The sequence below is a fragment of the Desmodus rotundus genome, chromosome X (genome assembly GCF_022682495.2).
Source record: "Desmodus rotundus isolate HL8 chromosome X, HLdesRot8A.1, whole genome shotgun sequence".
Lineage (NCBI taxonomy): Eukaryota > Metazoa > Chordata > Mammalia > Chiroptera > Phyllostomidae > Desmodus > Desmodus rotundus.
Window position 1 is genome coordinate 40,072,148 of NC_071400.1, and position 19,977 is coordinate 40,092,124.

The window sequence follows — 19,977 nt, forward strand, 5'->3', positions numbered from 1 at the left end:
CTAAACACCATATACAGTTTCAGGCACCTTTTAAAAATGAGAAACAGTGCTTTAGAGAACTTTAGAGATGACAGAAGAATTTCACAAAAATTGATTCATGCTCAAGGGTAAAACAACTGAACTGATATTAAATTATTCCTCTAAAGTTGAAATTAGTAATTACATGGTTGTTTCACATATAGATCATATTGGATTATCAGTTACATCCCACCAAGTGATGGAATAAAAGCATTTTACTATCTGGACCAAGGACAAGGATGATTTTGGTAAAATATATACCTCACTGAATACGAAAAATTGAACCAGAGTCTTTCAAAGGATATTAGTTTAACAAAGAAACCCTGAATTAAACTGCTGTTGTTATGCAAATGTCACTGTTTAAACAGAAACTGATTAGTAAAGTAAGAAGATAGACACTGCTGGGTGTCAGAGTATGTATACTTTTGAATACAGATATTTAGAACTGATCTAGCTATGTCAAGAATGTGATGGTGTCCACAGTTTTGAAAGATTGGATGAAATGGGGTTACAAATTATGACTGGTCATGAAAATTTGAGATTATAAAGTGTCAGTGAACTTCTACTTCTGTCCAAGATGGAGTAAACAGAATGGATTTCTGCCCTTCCAGAAACAAGAATCCCCATTCCCCTGCAAATGGATAAAACATATGAAACAATGGTGGTTTCCAAAACACTGAACATAACAGAAGAATGATCACTAAGAGAAAGAAAGCAAATAGGATGAGACCTCCAATTTTCCAGGCTCACTATGTTCAGACAGTTTGCAGGCCATTGTGCAGGGAGGAGTGTAGGCAGAGTTTGGCGAACTCCCTGAGTTGAGATGACAGCACTGAGAGCGTGGAAAAAACCAAGAAGCTACAGTTCATAGGAGTGTGAGAGCCTCACAGAAATAAATCTTCACAGAGCTGCTGAGGTCTTCAGCAAAAGACTGATGGCATGGCATGCCTGTGAGGACATTACCCTATACCAGTGAGAGAACCAGCTAAAAAGACTCAAAAGAACAGTGCCTGTCACTCACACAGATCCAAGAGTGGTGCCTGTTCCACCAGCCAAACTGGGATACCTTATGATTCACAGAGCACTGGGAAGAGTACTCAGAAAGGCCTTGCCTCAGTAATAGTAAATAATTAGCCCTAAACTGTGCACTGCTCTGGTCCTACCTAACAAATCTAAATGGCAAAGCCTGAAAGGATCAATCTGTTTCCATGTAAGGCAAGCACATCCCAGAACAGCACTCAAGAATATTTATAGTAATATAAAAATATACACATGCAATCAGGTAAAATTCACAGTATCTGGTATCAGCAAAAAAATTAACAGGTAAATGCAAAAGGGCAGAAATGTACAGTCCACAATGAGGAGAAAAAAGCAATAAAAAAAAAACTGACCAAGAACTGACACATTATTAAAATTAGGAAAGTCATTAAAACATTTATTATAATGGCCTCCCATATTTCAAAAAAATTAAATAAAGACATAGAAAATATTTAAAATCCTCACTCATTTCACTTAGCATAATACTCTGCAGCTCCATCCATGCTGTTGCAAAGGGTAGGAGTTCCTTCTTTCTTTCTACCGTGTAGTATTCCATTGTGTAAATGTACCACAGATTTTTGATCCACTCATTTACTACTGAGCACTGAGGCTGTTTCCAGCTCTTGGTTATTGTGAACAATGCTGCTATGAACATTGGGGTGCATAGGTTCTTTTGCATTGGTGTTTCAGGATTCTTAGGGTATAATCCCAGCAATGGAACTGCCGAGTCAAAAGGCAGTTCCATTTTTAGTTTTCTGAGGAAATTCAATACTATTTTCCACAGTGGCTGCACCAGTCTGCATTCCCACCAACAGTGTACTAGGGTCCCCTTTTCTACACAACCTTGTGAGCAATTGACCATAGAGACATGAGTTTATTTCTGGGCTCTCTATTCTGTTCCATTTATCTATGTGTCTGTTCTTATGCCAGTATGAGACTGGCATAAGATTACTGTTTTGATTACAGTGGCCTTGTAATATAGTTTGATATCAGGTATTGTGTAATAAGCCAGGTGGTGAAAGACAAATACCATATGACCTCATTTATAAACGTGGAACATAATCAACAAAGGAAACAAGCGAGCAAAATAGCACCAGAGATACGGAAATAAAGAACAAACTGACAGTGACTAGAAGAAAGGTGGAGGGCGTTAATGGGGGAGAGAAGGGGGAAGAGTCAAGTCAAGGAACATATATAAAGGACCCATGGAGAAAGACAATGGGAGGAGGACTGAATGTGGAAGGTGGGCCATGGGTAAAGCAGGGGAGAGTAATGGGGGGAAGATGGGGAAAACTGTAATTGAACAACAATAATTTTTTTCAAAACTAAATAAAAAAGAAAATATTTAAAAGCCTCAAATCAAACCTAGAAATAAAAACTATAACATCTGAGATTAAAAAATACATAGGATAGGATTAACAGCAGATTACACATAGTAATAGAAAAGATAAGTGACTTTGGAGACATTGGAATAGAAAATATCCAAATGAAACATAAAGAAAGGACTGAAAAAAGAAAACTAGAACAGAGCACCAATGGGTAACAACTTTGAGCTGTATAACATGAATGTAATTGGAGTCAAAAAAGGATATGCAAAAATGCAAAAAATATTTCAGCAAATAATGGCCAAAATGTTTCTGAATTTGATGAACACTATAAACTCACAGATCCAAGCAGTTGAACCACTTCATGCACAAAAACTACAAAGAAAACAACACATTATGGCACACAATCATAAAGTTGCTTAAATCAAAGATAATAAGAAGATCATAAAAGCAACCAGGAGGGTGTAGGCGTTGCATACAAAGGATCAAAGATAATGATGAGAGCAAATTTATCATAGAAAACAATGTAAAATACTGAAAGGAAAAAAACCGTGAACCTAGAATTCTAAACCCAGTGAAATATTCAAAAGCCAAGGTGAAATGAAGAGTTTTTCAAACATGCAAAAGTTGAAATAGTTAATCATCAGCAGACACATACTATAAAAATGTTAAAAGAGAACCAAGAGAACTCAGAGAGATAGAGTAGCTGAGAGCTCCGTCCACTTGCTCCAAAACCCATACTGGTCTTGCAGCCTAACCACAGAGTGCTCAGCTTGAAAATCCAGCAGAGAGTAAGTGAGAGTGTGAGTGAGTGAGGACATGTACAGAAGAGAGTGTGTGGAGTGCATGGGAGTGGGAGGGTGAGAGCCTACCTGCCTGAGGGGTACCCAGGAGTGGGAGGCCCTGGCTCTCCAGGCAGAGCAACTGCTGCCACCATGGCCCAAACTAGTACTTTTGTTGGCACAGAGCCAGGGAGGCTGTGGATTGGTGCTGATAGTGTGGTTGTGGGTAGGGATTATTTTTGTGGGTATGGGTTTGTTTCCAAGGCTGTCTGATTTTGTCCTGACAGGACCTGCACAATAGCATAAAAGATGCGGTGTGCACTGTGACTCATAGTCAACTAGCTGGAGCAAATAACACACCAAAGAATGACCCAACAACAACCAAAACCCAGTAACAACCAGAGAGCCCATATAAACAGTATAAAGAGCAGCCCAAGAGCATCAAGCTCAGGAGATCAAGGAGACTGCACCACTGAGCCAGACAGGTCTGCTATCACAGAAGGTCACACCATGAAGACAGGTACTCAAGTAAATAAATCTAATATGCAGAAACAAACAAGAAGAGTCACCTAAAATGGGTAGACAAAGAAACAACCTACAAAGTAAAGGAAAAGACAAATCCCCAGAAAGAATGCTAAATGAAATGGAGAAAAGCAAACTATCAGACCCTGACTTCAAAATAATGGTAATAATGATACTCAAGGAGCTCAGTGAGAGTACAAGAAACTCCTGGAAAGCTACAAAGAAGTTACAGAGAAATACACCAGCAAGAAAAAAAAGACTACCAATAAGGGACAGGAAGAAATGAATAATACAATATCTGAAATGAAGAACACAGTGGAAGGAATTAAAACCAAGCTAGATGAAACAGAGGATTGAATCACTGAGCTGGAGGACAAGGTAGAAGAAACTACCAGAGAGAACAAGAAAATGAAAAGAGACTGAAAAAGAATGAAGAGGGTTTAAGGGAGCTGCAAGACAACATGAAATGTAATAATATCCATATAATAGGGATACCAGAAGGTGAAGAAGAAGAGCAAGGGATAGAAATCCTGTTGGAAAAGTAATGGTGGAAAAAATTCCCTAATTTGATGAGAACAAAAGTCACACAAATTCAGGAAGCTCATACAGTCCAAATCAACAGGAACCCAAAGAGGCCCACCCCAAGACACATTATAATTAAAATGGCAAAATTCTGAGACAAAGAGAGAACTTAAAGGCAGCAAAGGAGAAACAGGAAGTAGCATACAAGAGAGCCCCGATAAGGCTAGCAGCAGACATCTCAATGGAAACACTACAAGACAAAGGGACATGGCAAAAAATATTCTAAGTAATGAAAAGCAAAGGCCTGCAACCGAGACTATACTGCCCAGCAGGGCTCCCAAATAAAATGGAAGGTGAAATTAGAAGATTCCCAGACAAAAAAAGGCTAAAAGAATACATCTCCACCAAACCAGCATTGCAAGATATGCTAAAGGGACTTCTTTAAGAATAGGAGAAAAAGAGTAAGACAGAGAAGAACACAAATACAAATGGGATAAAATGGCAATGAATAACTATCAATAATAACCTTAATGTAAATGGATTATATTCTCCAATCAAAAGAAATGACCTGCCTACAGGAGACTTACCTCAGAACAAAAGACCTATACAGACTGTAAATGAAGGGCTGGAAAGAAATATTCCAAGCAAATGGACAGGGAAAAAAAAAAAAGCCGGGGTAGCAATACTCATATCACACAAAATAGACTTCAAAAGCAGGGTCATAAAGAGAGACCCAGAAGGTCAGTTCATAATATCCAAAGGAAGAATCCACCAAGAAGACATAAACATTGTAAATATATATGCACCCAACATAGGAGCACCCAAATACATAAAGAAAATCTTGGAGGACTTCAAGAAAGATATTGACAGCAACACAATTATAGTAGAGGACTTTAACACACCACTATAAAAAATGGACAGGTCTTCCAAACAAAATATCAACAAGGACATTGCAGCATTGAAAAATGTCCTAGATCAAATAGATTAAACTGATATATATAGAGCCTTTCATCCCAAAGAAGCAAAATACACGTTCTTTTCAAGTGCACATGGAATATTTTCAAAGAAGGACCACATGATAGGACACAAAACAAGCCTCAACAAGCTCAAGAAAATTGAAATGATATCAAGCATTTTCTCTGACCACAAGGGACTGAAACTAGAAACCAATCTCAAGAAAAAAACCCCAAAGTGTCAAACTCATGGAGATTCAGTAGCATTCAATTAAACAATGAATGGGTCAAGAATGAAATAAAGGAACAAATCAAAAAGTTTCTGGAAATAAATTAAAATAAACTCAAAACAATCCAAAACTTATGGGACACAGTGAATCCAATCCTGAGAGGGAATTTCATAGGGATACAGGCCTACATTAAAAAAGTAAAAACATTTCAAATAAACAACCTAACTCTATGCCTCCAAGAACTCCAGGAACAACAAAGACAGCCCAGAGGAAGTACAAGGAAGAAAATAACCAACATCAGAGCAGAATTAAATGACATAGAGACTACAAGGACAATTCTAAGGATCAATAAATCCAAGAGCTGGTTCTTTGAAAAGATAAACAAAATTGACAAGCCTTTAGGCAGACTCATCAAGAAAAAAAAGAGAGAGGACCCAAATAAACACACATCAGAAATGAAAGAGGAGAGACTACAACTGATACCACTGAAATACAAAGGATTGTAAGAAATTACTATGAAGAACTATATGCTAAGAAATTTGAAAACCTAGGTGAAATGGACAAATTTCAAGAAAAATATCATCTTCCAAAACTCAAGGAAGAAGAAGCAGAAAGCCTGAACAAACCAATAACAACTGATTAAATTGAAGCAGTAATTAAAAAAAACTCCTGAGAAACAAATGCCCTGGACCAGACAGTTTCACAGGAGAATTTTACAAAGCATTTAAGGATGAGCTAACCCATATCCTTCATAGATTATTCCAAAAAATCCAAGAAGATGGAAGCCTGCCAAACTCTTTTTATTAAGCCAACATAATCCTAATCCCAAAACCAGATAAAGACATAAGAAAGAAAGAAAACTTTAGGCCAATATCATTGATGAACATGGCCACCAAAATCCTCATCAAAATAATGGCAAACCACATCCAGCAATACGTTAAAAAGATCATCCACCATGATCAAGTGGGATTCATCCCAGCGATGCAAGGATAGTACAATATTCGCAAATCAATAAATGTAATAGATCACATAAATAAAAGGAAAGACAAAAACACATGATCATATGAGTAGATGCAGAAAAAGCATTTGATAAGATACAGCACCCATTTCTGATAAAAACACTCAGCAAAGTGGGAATAAAGGGAGCAGTCCTCAACATAATAAAGGCCATATATGACAGACCTCCAGCCAACATCATACTCAATGGACAAAAACTTAGAGTTTTCCAACTAAGATCAGGGACAAGAGAAGGATGCCCTCTCTCACCACTCCTATTCAACATAGTACTGGAAGTCCTAGCCACAGCAATCAGACAAGAAAAAGAAATAAAAGGCATTCAAATTGGAAAGGAGGAAATGAAACTGTCACTGTTTGCAGATGACATGATAGTGTACATGGAAAATCCTATAGACTCCACCAAAACACTACTCAACCTAATAACTGAATTCGACATAACAGTGGGATACAAAGCCAACATTCAGAAATCAAAGGCATTTTATACACCACAATGAAATATCAGAAACAGAAATCAGGGGGGAAAAATCCCATTTGATATAGCAACAAGAAAAACAAAGTACCTCGGAATAAACCTAACCAAGGAAGTAAAAGACCTATACTCAGAAAACTACACAACACTGGAGAAAGAAATTAAGGAAGAAAAAAGAAATTGAAGCATGTACCATGCCCATCTATTGGAAGAATTAACATCATCAAAATGTCCATAGTATCCAAAGCAATTTATAGATTCAGTGCAATCCCTATTAAAATACCAATGACATATTTCACAGGTATAGAACAAACATTTAAAAAGTTTATATGGAACTATAAATTACCCCGAATAGCTGCAGCAATTTTGAGAAAGAAGAATAAAGTATTAGGTATCACAATAACTAATATAAAACTATATTACAAGGCCACTGTAATCAAAACAGCATGGTACTGGCATAAGAACAGGCACGTAGACCAGTGGAACAGGATACAGAGCCCAGAAAAATAAACCCAAGTCTCTATAGTCATTTACTATTTGACAAAGGAGGCAGGAACATAAAATGGAATAAAAATAGCCTCTTCAACAAATAGTGTTGGGAGAGCTGGACAGCTACATGCAAAAAAGTGAAACTCAGTGACCAAATTACAACACACACAAAAATCAACCCAAAACAAATAAAAGACTTATATATAAGTCATGACAACATAAAAGTCCTAGAGGAAAACATAGGCAGGATAATTTCAGATATCTCACACACAATATTTTCACCAATATGTCCCCTATAGCAAAGGACATAAAGGAAAGAATCAACAAATGGGACTACATCATTTTAAAAAGCTTCTGCATGGCTAAAGAAAACATCAGCAAAATGAAAAGGGAGCCAACCATATGGGAAAATATATTTGCCAATGATACCTTGGACAAGGGTTTGATCTCCAAAATATATAAAGAACCCATACAAGTCTACAACAGGAAGACAAACAACCCAATTAAGAAATGGGCAAAGGACTTGAACAGACATTTCTCCAAGGAAGACATACAGAGGGCCCAGAGACATATGAAAAGATGCTCAGCATCACTAGCCATCAGAGAGATGCACATTAAAACCACAATGAGGTACCATCTCACACCAGTCAGAGTGGCCAATATAAACAAATCCACAAACAAATGTTGGAGAGGATGCGGAGAAAAGGGAACCCTAGTGCACTGTTGGTGGGATTGCAGAGTGGCGCAACCACTATGGAACAGTATGAAATTTCCTCAGAAATCTAAAAATGGATCTGCGTTTTGACCCAGCAATTCCACTGCTAGGATTATATCCTAAGAACCCTGAAACACCAATCCAAAAAAACCTATGCACCCCAATGTTCACAGCAGCACAATTTATAATAGCCTAGTTCTAGAAGCAACATAAGTGCTGATCAGTAAATGAATGGATCAAAAAACCATGGTACATTTGAACAATGGAACAGCAGAAAGAAAGAAGGAGCTCCTACCCTTTGCAACAGCATGGATGGAACTGGAGAGCATTATGCTAAGTGAAATAAGCCAGTTGGTGAAAGACAAATACCATATAATGTCACCTATAAGAGGGATCTAATGAAGAAAATAAACTAATGAGCAAAATAGTACCAGAGGCATGGAATAATGAAATAGACTGAAAGCTGTGAGAGTGGAAGAGGGATTTGGGGACTATTTGAAAGAAGGTGAAGGGATAAGTCATAGAACATACACGAGTATATATTTCTTTTGTAGAGTGCTTACTTGGATACATGGAAATGCAGCCTTATTTTTATGATTTCACAATTTTTTCCTGCTCCTCAGCATCTCCAGGCATCTTAAGACAACCTGAGCAATATTACAAGGCAGATCTACATAAACATAGTACATAGAAGTAGAAAAGATCATAAAAACAGGACTATATGTGTAAATATCCCTCTTAGCAAGGAAAATGCATATATTAAGATGAATCCCATTTGGCGTTCCAGCTTGCAAGATCTACCCTTGAAGCTTCCTCTCACATAAGCCAGGTGAACTCACAGGATCCCCATTAAGTTGGTGGGGTGAAGGATGGAGAGTTTATCCTCTTCTCTGCCCTAGTCCCTTTCCTGAACAGCACCAAAACTTAAAAAGATCAAAAATTTCTAACTAAAATAACACAATGTTTTAAAATCCAGGTCATTTATGTGCATAAAACATTTTTAAAAGTCTGGTGAGACCTGACAACCTGTCATTTTTCAATGATAAGCCTCATTATTGTGAAACACCATTATCTTTCCTTGGTCAACAAGCTTTGATAAACCAGCACCCCCTGCAGAGAAGACCCTCTTCTCCTGCCAGGTTCACAGATGGTGGGGATTTCTAAACTGAACGACCATCTAATTCTTTGTTGCATGCCACGTCACCTAAAAATCACTCAGTCTTCTTAAATGAGAAATCGTGATGGTTCGCAACTAATCTAACCCTTGTTCACAAATAAGTGTGATATCATGCGTTCGGTTTCTTTCTTCATTGTAGGTATGCTGTGTTCTAGCTATGGCCACAGAAACCTTAAACACAATCAATCAACCTGTAGTTGAACTTAAATTCAACAGTATATGTATGTGGCAGATGATTTTAAGGTGTTACTTAAGGCTAATTTCTTTCAAATGAAGTATTACTAAATATATACATCAGTATATGTATACAAACACTTGATATCTATTGGAGAATATAAAATAAAGGTAAAATATTAACATGCTGTAAGCTCTCTTTCCCTCCTAAACGGCCTGCTTAACCATAATTACTTTTACACATTACATCAAATTCCTACAACAAGATTAGTACATGCACTGTCAACATCTTGTCTGTAGCTAGAAGCAATGTCCTAACATTTAACAAGCAGTATGGCTAGGACTTCCAGTACTATGTTGAATAAGAGAGGTGACAGCAGACATCCCTGTCTTGTTCCCGATCTTAAGGGGCACACTTGCAGTTTTTGCCCATTGAATATGATGCCGGCAGTGAGTTTGTCATACATGGCCTTTATTGTATTTAGGTATGTTCCTTCTATTCCCACTTTGCTGAGAGTTTTTATCATAAACGGGTGCTGGATTTTATCAAATACTTTCCCTTCATCTATTGATATGATCACATGGTTTTATCTTTCATTTTGTTTATGTGGTGTATCACAGCTATTGATTTGCAAATATTGTACCAACCTTGCACCCCTGGAATAAATCCCACTTGATCATGGTGTATGTGACGGCATGGATGGACCTGAAGATCATCATGCTAAATGAAATAAACCAGTCAGAGAAAGACAAATACCATATGATTTCACTCATATGTGGAATTTATGAACAAACTGAAATAACAAGGAAAATGGGGACAGACTCATACAGAGCAGGCTGACAGGTCTGTGGCAGGGGGTAGTTAGTGAGTGGAGGGATCGAACAAAAAATAAAAAGGACTCATGGACATGGACAACAGTGTGGTGATTGCAGGGGAGAGGAAGTGAGAGGAAGTGGAAGACAATATAAGGGGGATATAAATGGTAATGGAAAAAATACAATAAAAGTGAATAAAAGGCACCTATTTGAGAAAAAATACTGAAGTATTAAAACTGTTAAAATTCTAAAGTACGTGTGTATATATTTGTGTTATCTTCAATTCTGACACAGCATATGAAAGTACCTTAAAAAGTTCTAAGGGGGGAGGAGACAGGAATTTTCATAATTCAGTTAATATAACTTACAATAAAGTAAGATGCTCAAAATGATGGACATTCCTAGCCCCATATATGTAAATATTTTACCTTGGCATTATGACTTGTAAACAGAACTACACATTCAGTAATCAGCATATCAATGAACATGCCCTTTTATTTTATAAAAAAGAATAATCTCCCCCACTAGATAATAAGCAGTATGAGAATTTGTTTTATTCATCTCTGTATCTTCAGTGTCAAAAGCCCTGTCTGCCACATACACACAATAAATATTTAATGAATAAGCTAAAAAATACCACATATCATATTCAGCCACACCCAAAATTTTATCATGCACAACTTCTCTTTTGTTATCATTAATTCGAAGACTCCACTCCAATTATAATCCCCTATCCTTCTAGCCTGTTCACACTGGTTCTCACACCTCATGGGTGAGGGTTGGTTTTTCCGTAGATCCTTCTATTTCCATCCTGTCAGCTCCTTCCTGTCTTTACTTCCCCACCTAGACAGTTTGGATTCTATTGTTTGACTGCACTCTTATCAATATCCTCAGTAACCTATATTTTTATTGCAAATAAAAACATAACCCTAGAAGAGCCCAACTGTTGTGCTTTTATAACTAGGATTCCTGAATTCTACTGGAGAAAATAAAAATCACAATCTACTGGATTAGTATCAGTATAAATTGTTAGTCACTAAACTTACCTCTGCACTGCTTGACACTCCAGGTATGCTTCCCTGGCCCTAATTTTCTCTCCTGGTCACCAGGATAACTGAGAACTCTTTCAAACCTTCCTTAAATACCTCAAATCTCCAACCCAAACCTTTTCTGACCTTAACCACTGCTCTAAGAGGAAAACCTTTCCTCTTATATAACAGAGAAATAAAAATGCCCTCACGTAAGTTCCTGCAGTCAAATCTATAAACCTATTTACATCTATATCTGTTCACTTTTTGTTCTTCCCAACACTAAAGTCCTTTCTTTTGTTTAAGGGTAATCCCTCCACCTCATTCTGGATCTTCTCCTAACTGGTATAACGACTCTGCCCTGTAAGGACTTTGCTCTATCAATTATCCCTTCCTTCCCATCAGCTTTTAAAGACATCTAACTCCCTTTAAAATAAAAAAAAAACAAAAAACACTTCCTTGAATCTCAACCCTTTCCCTACTATACCACCCACTCTCTGCTTCTGCTCTTCAGAGGCCAATTTTTCTAAGGAATTGTCCATATTCACTGTCACCATTACCTCATATCCTAATCACCCAATCATTTCTCAACCAAGCAAAGTCTAGAATTCCATCCCCTCACTCCCTTGAAATTGCTCTAAGGTCACCAAGAGCCTTCTAAATCCAGTGGACAATAGTCATTCTTTATCTTCCTAGACCTCTGTGAACCTTTTGCACCACTGACCAATTTTTGATGGAGCCATTCCATTTTGAAAAACTTATCCTACCGATTGATATTCAGGTAGATACACAAACATATATCATAAGAATGCTCAATGTTTGAACCAGCAAAAAAAAAAATACAATTTAAACACCTACCCATAGGAAACTGATTAAATAAATTATAGTACATACATATAATGGAATACTATGTCAGTGTTAAAAAGAAACAGGGAATTTTGTATATATTGACATTAAAAGTTTGCCACAAATATTAAGGAAACAATACACTGCAAAACATATATTATGTTCCATTTGGATTTTAAAAACATTTCTGTGAAGGAAGGAAGGAAGTAATATTTATACAGGGATGGAACACATCTGGAAAGACATACAAATTTAGTACTGTTACCTCTGGGGAATAGGATGTGGTGAGAACAGAACACTTATGCTATCTTTTATTGAATCAAGTAATAAAAATATAGTCAGTCCCTAAGCACAAAAATATTTCCAAAGTAGGTAAGAAAGAAGTTCAAAGCAGATCAAAAGGGAATGGCCCACGAAACTAGGTGAAATCTATTTTAGTGTTTCCGGAGCTAAGGGAGAAGAAAGAGAAGGGTGATTAATGATTTCAAATATGGAAGAGAGATATACTAAAAATAAGGAGAGATAAGTATCCAAGAGAGAAAGAGCATGAATAGATAGTTCTTGAAGAAGGTTGATCAAATGACCAATAGATGTAAAAAAGTAAAAGTTTCACTCCAACTAGTAGTGAGATTTTTTTATATTTGCCTATCAATTCAGCAATTGTTTAATAAGACAGTATTCAGTTTTAAAGAAGGAAGATGTAGGAGGTATGCTCATGCTTTGTGAGCAAATGTAAATTGGTAAAACCTATTAGAGACAGCAATGTGGCAATTTGATTTCTAAAAAAACTGAACTTCATAGAACTATCACAATTGTGATTAAATTATTGATTATGTGATAAATTGTTTAACACGTATCTCCCCTGCTGAAATATGTTCCACACACACAAAAAAAGCTATCTTCTATCTTCTTCTCCATCATATCTCAAGCACCTAACCTAGAAGCTGGCACATGGTAGGCCCTCAGTAAACCATCCTATGTTTTCTTATAAGTTGCAAGCAATAGTTTAAAGACACTGATATTAAAGCTATTCTGATAGCTGAATTGATAGAGCTACAAATAAGAAAACAGTGTAGAAGCCCTGGCTGGTGTGGCTCAGTGGCCTGTGAACCAAAGGGTCACTGGTTCAATTCCCAGTCAGGGCACATGTGTGGGTTGTGGGCCAGGTCCCCCCCAGTAGGGGGCATTCGAGAGGCAACCACATTGATGTTTCTCTCCCTCTCTTTCATCTCTCTCTAAAAATAAATATAAATAAATGAATAAGTAAGAAACAGTGTAGATGCCATGGAAATTTCCCATATCTTAAGAATTACTGGAGTTCAAGGTAGATTTAGATAGTTACAGATATGAAAGCCCCAGTGGTCCACTGTTTCAACTCTTCTACCAGCAGTGTCTGATCTTCTGCTTTCTTATATTTCTGTCACAGCCACACAGAAAAATCCCCCAAACTACACTATCCAAACTCTGTTCCTACAGCTGGGCTAGTAACTGCTGGAGAGAATGGATACAGGGTTCTGTGACTTGGATCAGAGACACATTCAAGTTATCCACACCTTTCTCGGCTCACTACGATATAGCAATCTGGATGATATCCCTCTAAAGATATCCTCTTTCCATTCCTCTCAAATGCTATTCCAACCCTTCGTGACTCTCATCAGATGGGACCTCCCTCAAAATTCTGTCCTTCCACAGCTCCTTCGCTCTCCACAGCATCACCAATCCTCCTCTCTTTCCCTCCTGTCTGGATGGAGACAGGAGGGAAAACCCTCCCTTTTGTTAAGGCCAGTTTTTCACCTCTTTCACTCTGCAGCCCCCATCCTCTGGCTTTCTCAACGACCTTGCATCATCAAGCTCTGGGCCATGTACACATAAGTGGGCTTACCTCTGTCCTGTATTCAAAACAATACAAAATTTATTAACGATGTTTTCTTGACAGTCTATAAGAAACGCTTTCTCCTTCCAAACACAGCCAAGCCCCTTCAAAGTGTATACCATGTTCTTTATCAGTCCTCAGTGTTCACTCCGCAACTTTCTACAATCTGCCTTCTCTCCTACTGCTGCATCAATGCCATTGACCTCTTAACTGACAAATCTAATGAACATGCTTTCAAATGTTTTATAGTATGTTTTACCTAATTACAAGAGGGATACTCATCATGAACAAAGTTATGACATGACAAACTGCAGAAAAAATTGCACTATATAACAGGCAAGTATCCCTAATAAATATAGTGTTCTTGCAAATAAATTAAACATGCAAGGTCTGTCTAGAAAGTATCCATCCATGTACCATGAAAAATGGAAACATTTATTGAAGAAGATACAAGATAAAATAACATTGTACAAAGGACAATGATGCCTCAGTCCCCTTCAAAGTCAGTACCTTGGGACCTCACACAGTTCTCCCAATCCCCATCAGCTGCCCCGTTGTATTTTCCTGAATCTCACTGACGGTCTAAAATCTCTTCCCTTTTAAAGGTGATTTTAGTTTGGGGAAAAGCCAGAAGTCTCAGGGTGCCAATCTGAGCTGTAGGGGGGGCTGAGTCACCAGGGTGATTTGATGTTTCACAGAAAAAACTCTGCAGGCGACATGATGCATGAGCAGGCACATTGTCGTGATGAAGCTGCCATCACCAGCTGCCCACAGCTGCAGCCTTCTTAATCATCTGAATAGTTTCCGTGGAGGAATGTTCAAGCTTAATGTAAAATTTGATACAGATTCCTTGCCCTACTCACTCAGTCATTCTGAATGTGACAGCCACAAAATACACATGCTCACCCAACAACATCTACTGTCCCCACTGACTAGTACAGTGAAGTAGTCCTTGTTCATGCATGTGCATTCCAGTCCACTCTCCTTGGCTGCCAGGTTACATTGATGTTGCACAAACCATTCTCATTATGTTAACAATGGCTGGACTTTTTCCAGACACACCTCATAAAAATGTGCAAAATAACCCAAAATAAAAATGTGCAAAGGACATTAAGGAGCAAGGCTTTGGAAAAATACAAATAGCTAACACATATGAAAAAATACTCAGCCTCACCAGTAATCAGAGAAATGCAAGTTAAATCAGTTAGATACTATTTTTCACATATCAGATTAGCAATTTTTTTTAAAAACTCCATCCTCAGGAAGGACATAAGGCAAGGCACTCTCAATGGTGACAGTATAAAGCTTCTTAGATGTCACTTCAGCAGTGCCTACTCATATTTTTAAAATATATATCCTTTGACACAACAATTCTCCTAATAGGAAGCTATCTCACATAAATATTTGTATGTGTGCATCTTACATCTATGTTATCATTGAACATTGCTCAAAGATATTTATTTCGGCCTTGTTGTGGCTCAGACTAGGGTGATAGGCACATGAGATGGATCCATGTGGCAGAATATATGACACACTTAGAAATTCAGGTCAACAGGACTTGCTTTTGAATTGGATGTTAGGGGTTGAGAAAAACACAGGACTCAAGGGTGACTCTAGTTCTTGATTTGAGCAACTGCATCTGTGCTGGTGCCATTTTGCTGAGAAAGTGGAAGGTAAGGGAAGGGGCTCAGGATGTGAGAGGAATCAGGAATTCTGTTTTGGCCATGTCACATTTGAAATGTCTATTTGACATCCAAGTAGAGATATTGAATAGGCCATTGTATATTTGAGGCTGTAGCTTAGAAGGCTTGGGTCACAGACGTAAATTTTCAAGTGACGAGTGTATTGATACATGGCATTTAAAGACATAAGGCTGGATAAGTGCTTCTAGGAAGATTTTGGATGGCAGAAAGACCATGGACTGAGCACTGTGACACTCCCATGTTCAGAGGTTGGGGAGATAAATGTAGTAGAATAGGAGACTGAGTGGTAGTTTTCTGTACAAACTTGAGTTTCAAAGAAGTCAGTACATATCAAATGGCAAAGAATCACATATTCACCATCATATCAAAAGCCCAATTCCTTCCAAGCAAGTCTTTTAAGGGATTCTAGCCCTTTTTTCTTTCTGAATATTTCAAACCACATTTAAACAGAATGGTACTTTTTTTCCCTTTTATGTTACATGTGGTTTACTTAGAGTATAATTCTCCTGATATAAAACTAGGCAAATACACGTAGCACCCAGCAATGACTTTTCCATAAAGTCCGTAATCTGATAACTATCTCATGCCTAAAAGGCTAAGGGTAACTTGAATCCAGAAGCTTAATTTGTGGCATCTTTTCTTCTTTGGGGCTGTTAACTTCCCTATTGCACAGTAACTTTCTCGGGCTTCCTAGTGAGCTTACCAAATGCCTGAGCCATTTCAAGATATCTGACAATCCACCCCTGCGTCTCTCAGCGCAACCTCCCTTCTACCCACCGAAACCATAGTATCTTTATTTCTACTTTAAATTTCAAAAGTTTCCATTCAGAGCCTCATGCCTTAAAAAGAGAGAGGAAGTACTTCCAACTAGGTCAAAGTTGTCATCAGGAATGCAACCTCAAAGCAAAATTCAGCAGGAAGAAAACAATGACAACTGGGCCCATGGCAGCCTCACAGCTAGGTAGATAAGCAGAGGTCACTTAGTTTCAGTTCCAGGAGACCACAAAAGAGTGTCAGTTCCCAGAACAGTGATGTCATTCATTAATTCATTTAACAAATATTAGTAAGCACTTATATTCCAGGCCCTGGAATGGATGCTGGGGTTCATTAGTCAATAAAATATACAGAAAACCCTACACACATGGAAGTTACATTATGGAGGGGGGAGAGAGACAGACAATAAGAAAAAATTGGGTAAAATATACACTGTGTTACATTAGAGTAATAAAGTAGGGAAGGGGCACACAGAATGTTCAGGGAAGGGTTGCAAGTTTAACCAGGATGGTTAGGGGAGGCCTCAATGAAGTGACATTGAAGTACAAACTCCTAGCTGTCAAATTTCAAGTGCCTCAAAAGGTGTCTTTTGTACTTCAATCCCACCATCACTGGACCTCAGGCTCTTCAAGGCCTGGTATCCCCAGTTTCTAGCACAAATATTTGTTAATTTCTTGTGCTTAAAACAAAGGGAGCCAAGATTCAGACCTCGCCCTTAAAGACTTTACATTCTTCCAGGTGAAAAAACTAAGAGAGTTGTTAAGGGCTTTCCTGAGGCGTAACCAACATGCTTTAGGACACAGAGTAACTGGTAATTCTGCTACGGGGAAGGAATTTTATGTTCAGAAAGGCTGTCCCAAAGGAGATGACTTTAGAGCTAAATCTCCAGAGATGAATTGGAATTAATGGCAGGGGAGTGGTATGGGTGGCAAGTTATCTTTTCAGGAAAAAGGCGGGGGGGAGAGAGAGAGGAGTTTGGGCAAAGGCCCACAGATGAGATCGGGGAGGGCATTTTCTCCTGGACTGTCCCTGCCTAAGGCACTCCATCCATTGCACCATACAACAAGCAAACATTCCCCCTCAGGCTCTTCAGCCTGACTGCTGGGAAATCCTTTTCATGTACCACATCCTCATTTCTCCCCTAGCCAGCAGGAAAGAAGTTGGGTCAGGCACACATCCCTAGAATCCAGAGTTACTCATTCCTAACTTCAGGACAATTACTCTTGAGCTAAGAGCCTTGGAGGTTTCATTCATCTGGGTCCAGCCAGGGGTGTGTACTTGGTGGCAATGTGGCGATTGGATCCCTATTGGAAGTGAGATGATGAAATGGGCAAAATACCAGTGAGGTTAGTGGTCCAAAGTCTCCACAGGACATGCAGGGTGTAGTCAAGGACCAAAACTTATATATGCCTTAGCTTGGAAGGGAAATTTTTAATCACTTAGTCCTCGCTTGTGAGCTATTTAGTTTTACTAACATCTAATACAGCAGAGGTGGTGTGACAAGGGATAGGAACACAGCTGTGCAGTCAGATGACCCAGCTCTACCCCTCATCTGTTGGGTGACTTGGGGAAAGGCACTTAACCTTTGAGTCTCCTTTTCATCACAACACAGTTATAATTGTAGTGTGTACTGCAGAGAGTTATCATGAAGATTATGTGCGATAATTGTGTCAAGAACTCATCACAGCGCCTGGCTCAGTGGATTCTAACCACCATTATTAATGGCAGCCTTTAAGGGGAAAAACTCAGGATCATCCAGAATACTACACACACTCACAGACCAATCGATTATCCTTAAACAGGCCTCCAAACTCCATTTCACTGCTGGGACCTATACAGTGTGTATCCTAAAGCTGTGTTACCAGAAATGTTTACCCCCCTGCAGGACAAGCCTCATGAGCCAAGTTGGTAGTCTCTTCCTTCTAGGATTTCCAGCAGGTACTGAAACATAAGCAAGCAAAAAACAACAACAATAACACTAACTGCAGCAACAAAAAGTTCCTCGGGGCCTCAACTCTTTGCATCAGACATTGTTCTCTCCACAAAGCAAGGGGTAAACACATTAGGTCATTAATACCTTAGTATTAATGGATTTATGAGGGGTGGAAGTGGGAACCTGAAAGAGCAAAAAAGAAAAGAAGCCAGTTAAAAACAGGAGGTCCAGGAGTACTGAAGATTAATTTCTGCCACAAATGTTCAAGGTATAGGGCCAACCCTGCCAAAAGCTGAACTCTGTAAAGCTAGGTCCTCTGGTTCTGAAGAAGCAGGGTACTGGGGGAAGAAAAGGTTAGTTAATGAGAAAGAGATCCCTTGTTCACGCCACCAGAATTCTAACCAAATGATTTCACCACAACCACCAACCATTTTGTTCTCTCTTAAGGGCTGGAGGCGTTCATCTAGCCCTTTGTAAACCATCACAACGGGAGACTGAAGGGTTCTTTGCTCTTTCTGAGGGCTCTGGAGATCCTCCTCCAGGAGTAAATCCCTGAAGCCTGCTTGAAGGGTGGCAAGAGAATGCAGTTCAGCTCCGGACCACACAGCCCCGTCCCCACCTCCAAGTGCTGAGGGAACCCACTAAGGCAGGAGTGGGGTCAACCGGCCGGGAAGCAGCCTTTTTCTGTGGCGGGCCGGCTGAGGCAAGGGAAGGCACCACCACCCGAAGTCGGGAGGAAGCTGGGGCGGAGACCACGCACGACGGCTGGAGACGGAAAAAGGTGACTCGACTCCTTCCACGGCACAGTTCCCGCTAGGAACTCGACCCCACCCCCGCCCCAGATCCGGCAGAGGTAAAAGCCAGCCACTGCGTAAAGCGAGACAGGGGACGCAGAGGAGCACAGCCCGCATTTAGCGATGGGTGGGCTAAGGAAGGGGCCCAGAAGAAAACCAACTGGCTGGGAGGGACCGCCCCAAGCAGATGGGAGTGAGGTGTGGGGGTTGCGGTCCAGAGAGGAAGCTAGGGGAAAGGGGACAGGAAAGACTGGGAGAGCGAAGGGGTAGGGAAGGGCGCAGGTCCCTGAGATGGGAGCGGGAGCACAGCAAAAAGGGGCTGGGGACCTGGGAGGAGCCGGGGCCCTGGGGCAAAGGGGGAGCCTCCGGCCACAGACCTACCTGTCACCTGCAACAGGTGCCACGAGAGGGCGAGACGTCCCAGTGTCGGTTTCAGGGCACGGTGTAGGCTTCAGGGAACACCGCAACCTCGCTCCAGCGGCCTGCCCTTCCCACCCTCCCGAGAGGCGGAAAAAGTTGCAACTTTCCCCTAAGTAGGGAGGAGCTGGACTCTTAAAGGGGCCGCACTTAGGGAACTGCACCACCCCAAGGGAAGCTGTGGGAGCCAAAGCCTTAAAGCGCTGTAGAGGTGCCTTCCCGTGTTAGGGGAGGGAGCTTGAGGACTAAAGTTAGGGGTCTAAGACTAGACCTGACCCCCGCTTTCACTCATCTGCGGTCACTCTCTGAGATGATAAATTGAGTGGTCTCTGCCACTCAACTGGGCCCAAAGTTGACAAACT

At 39.7% G+C, this 19,977-nt stretch overlaps 1 protein-coding gene across 1 annotated transcript in view; it reads right to left on the reverse strand.

Annotated features, from left to right (window-relative positions):
* The window catches only part of SYTL4 (synaptotagmin like 4), a 118,074-nt gene extending 98,380 nt beyond the window's left edge, over window positions 1–19,694 (reverse strand). Inside the window, exon 1 of the mRNA XM_024578730.3 lies at window positions 19,580–19,694. The gene's annotated coding sequence lies outside the window, so the exon portion shown is untranslated. The remainder of the gene's footprint in view (window positions 1–19,579) is intronic.
* Window positions 19,695–19,977: the final 283 nt, after the last annotated feature.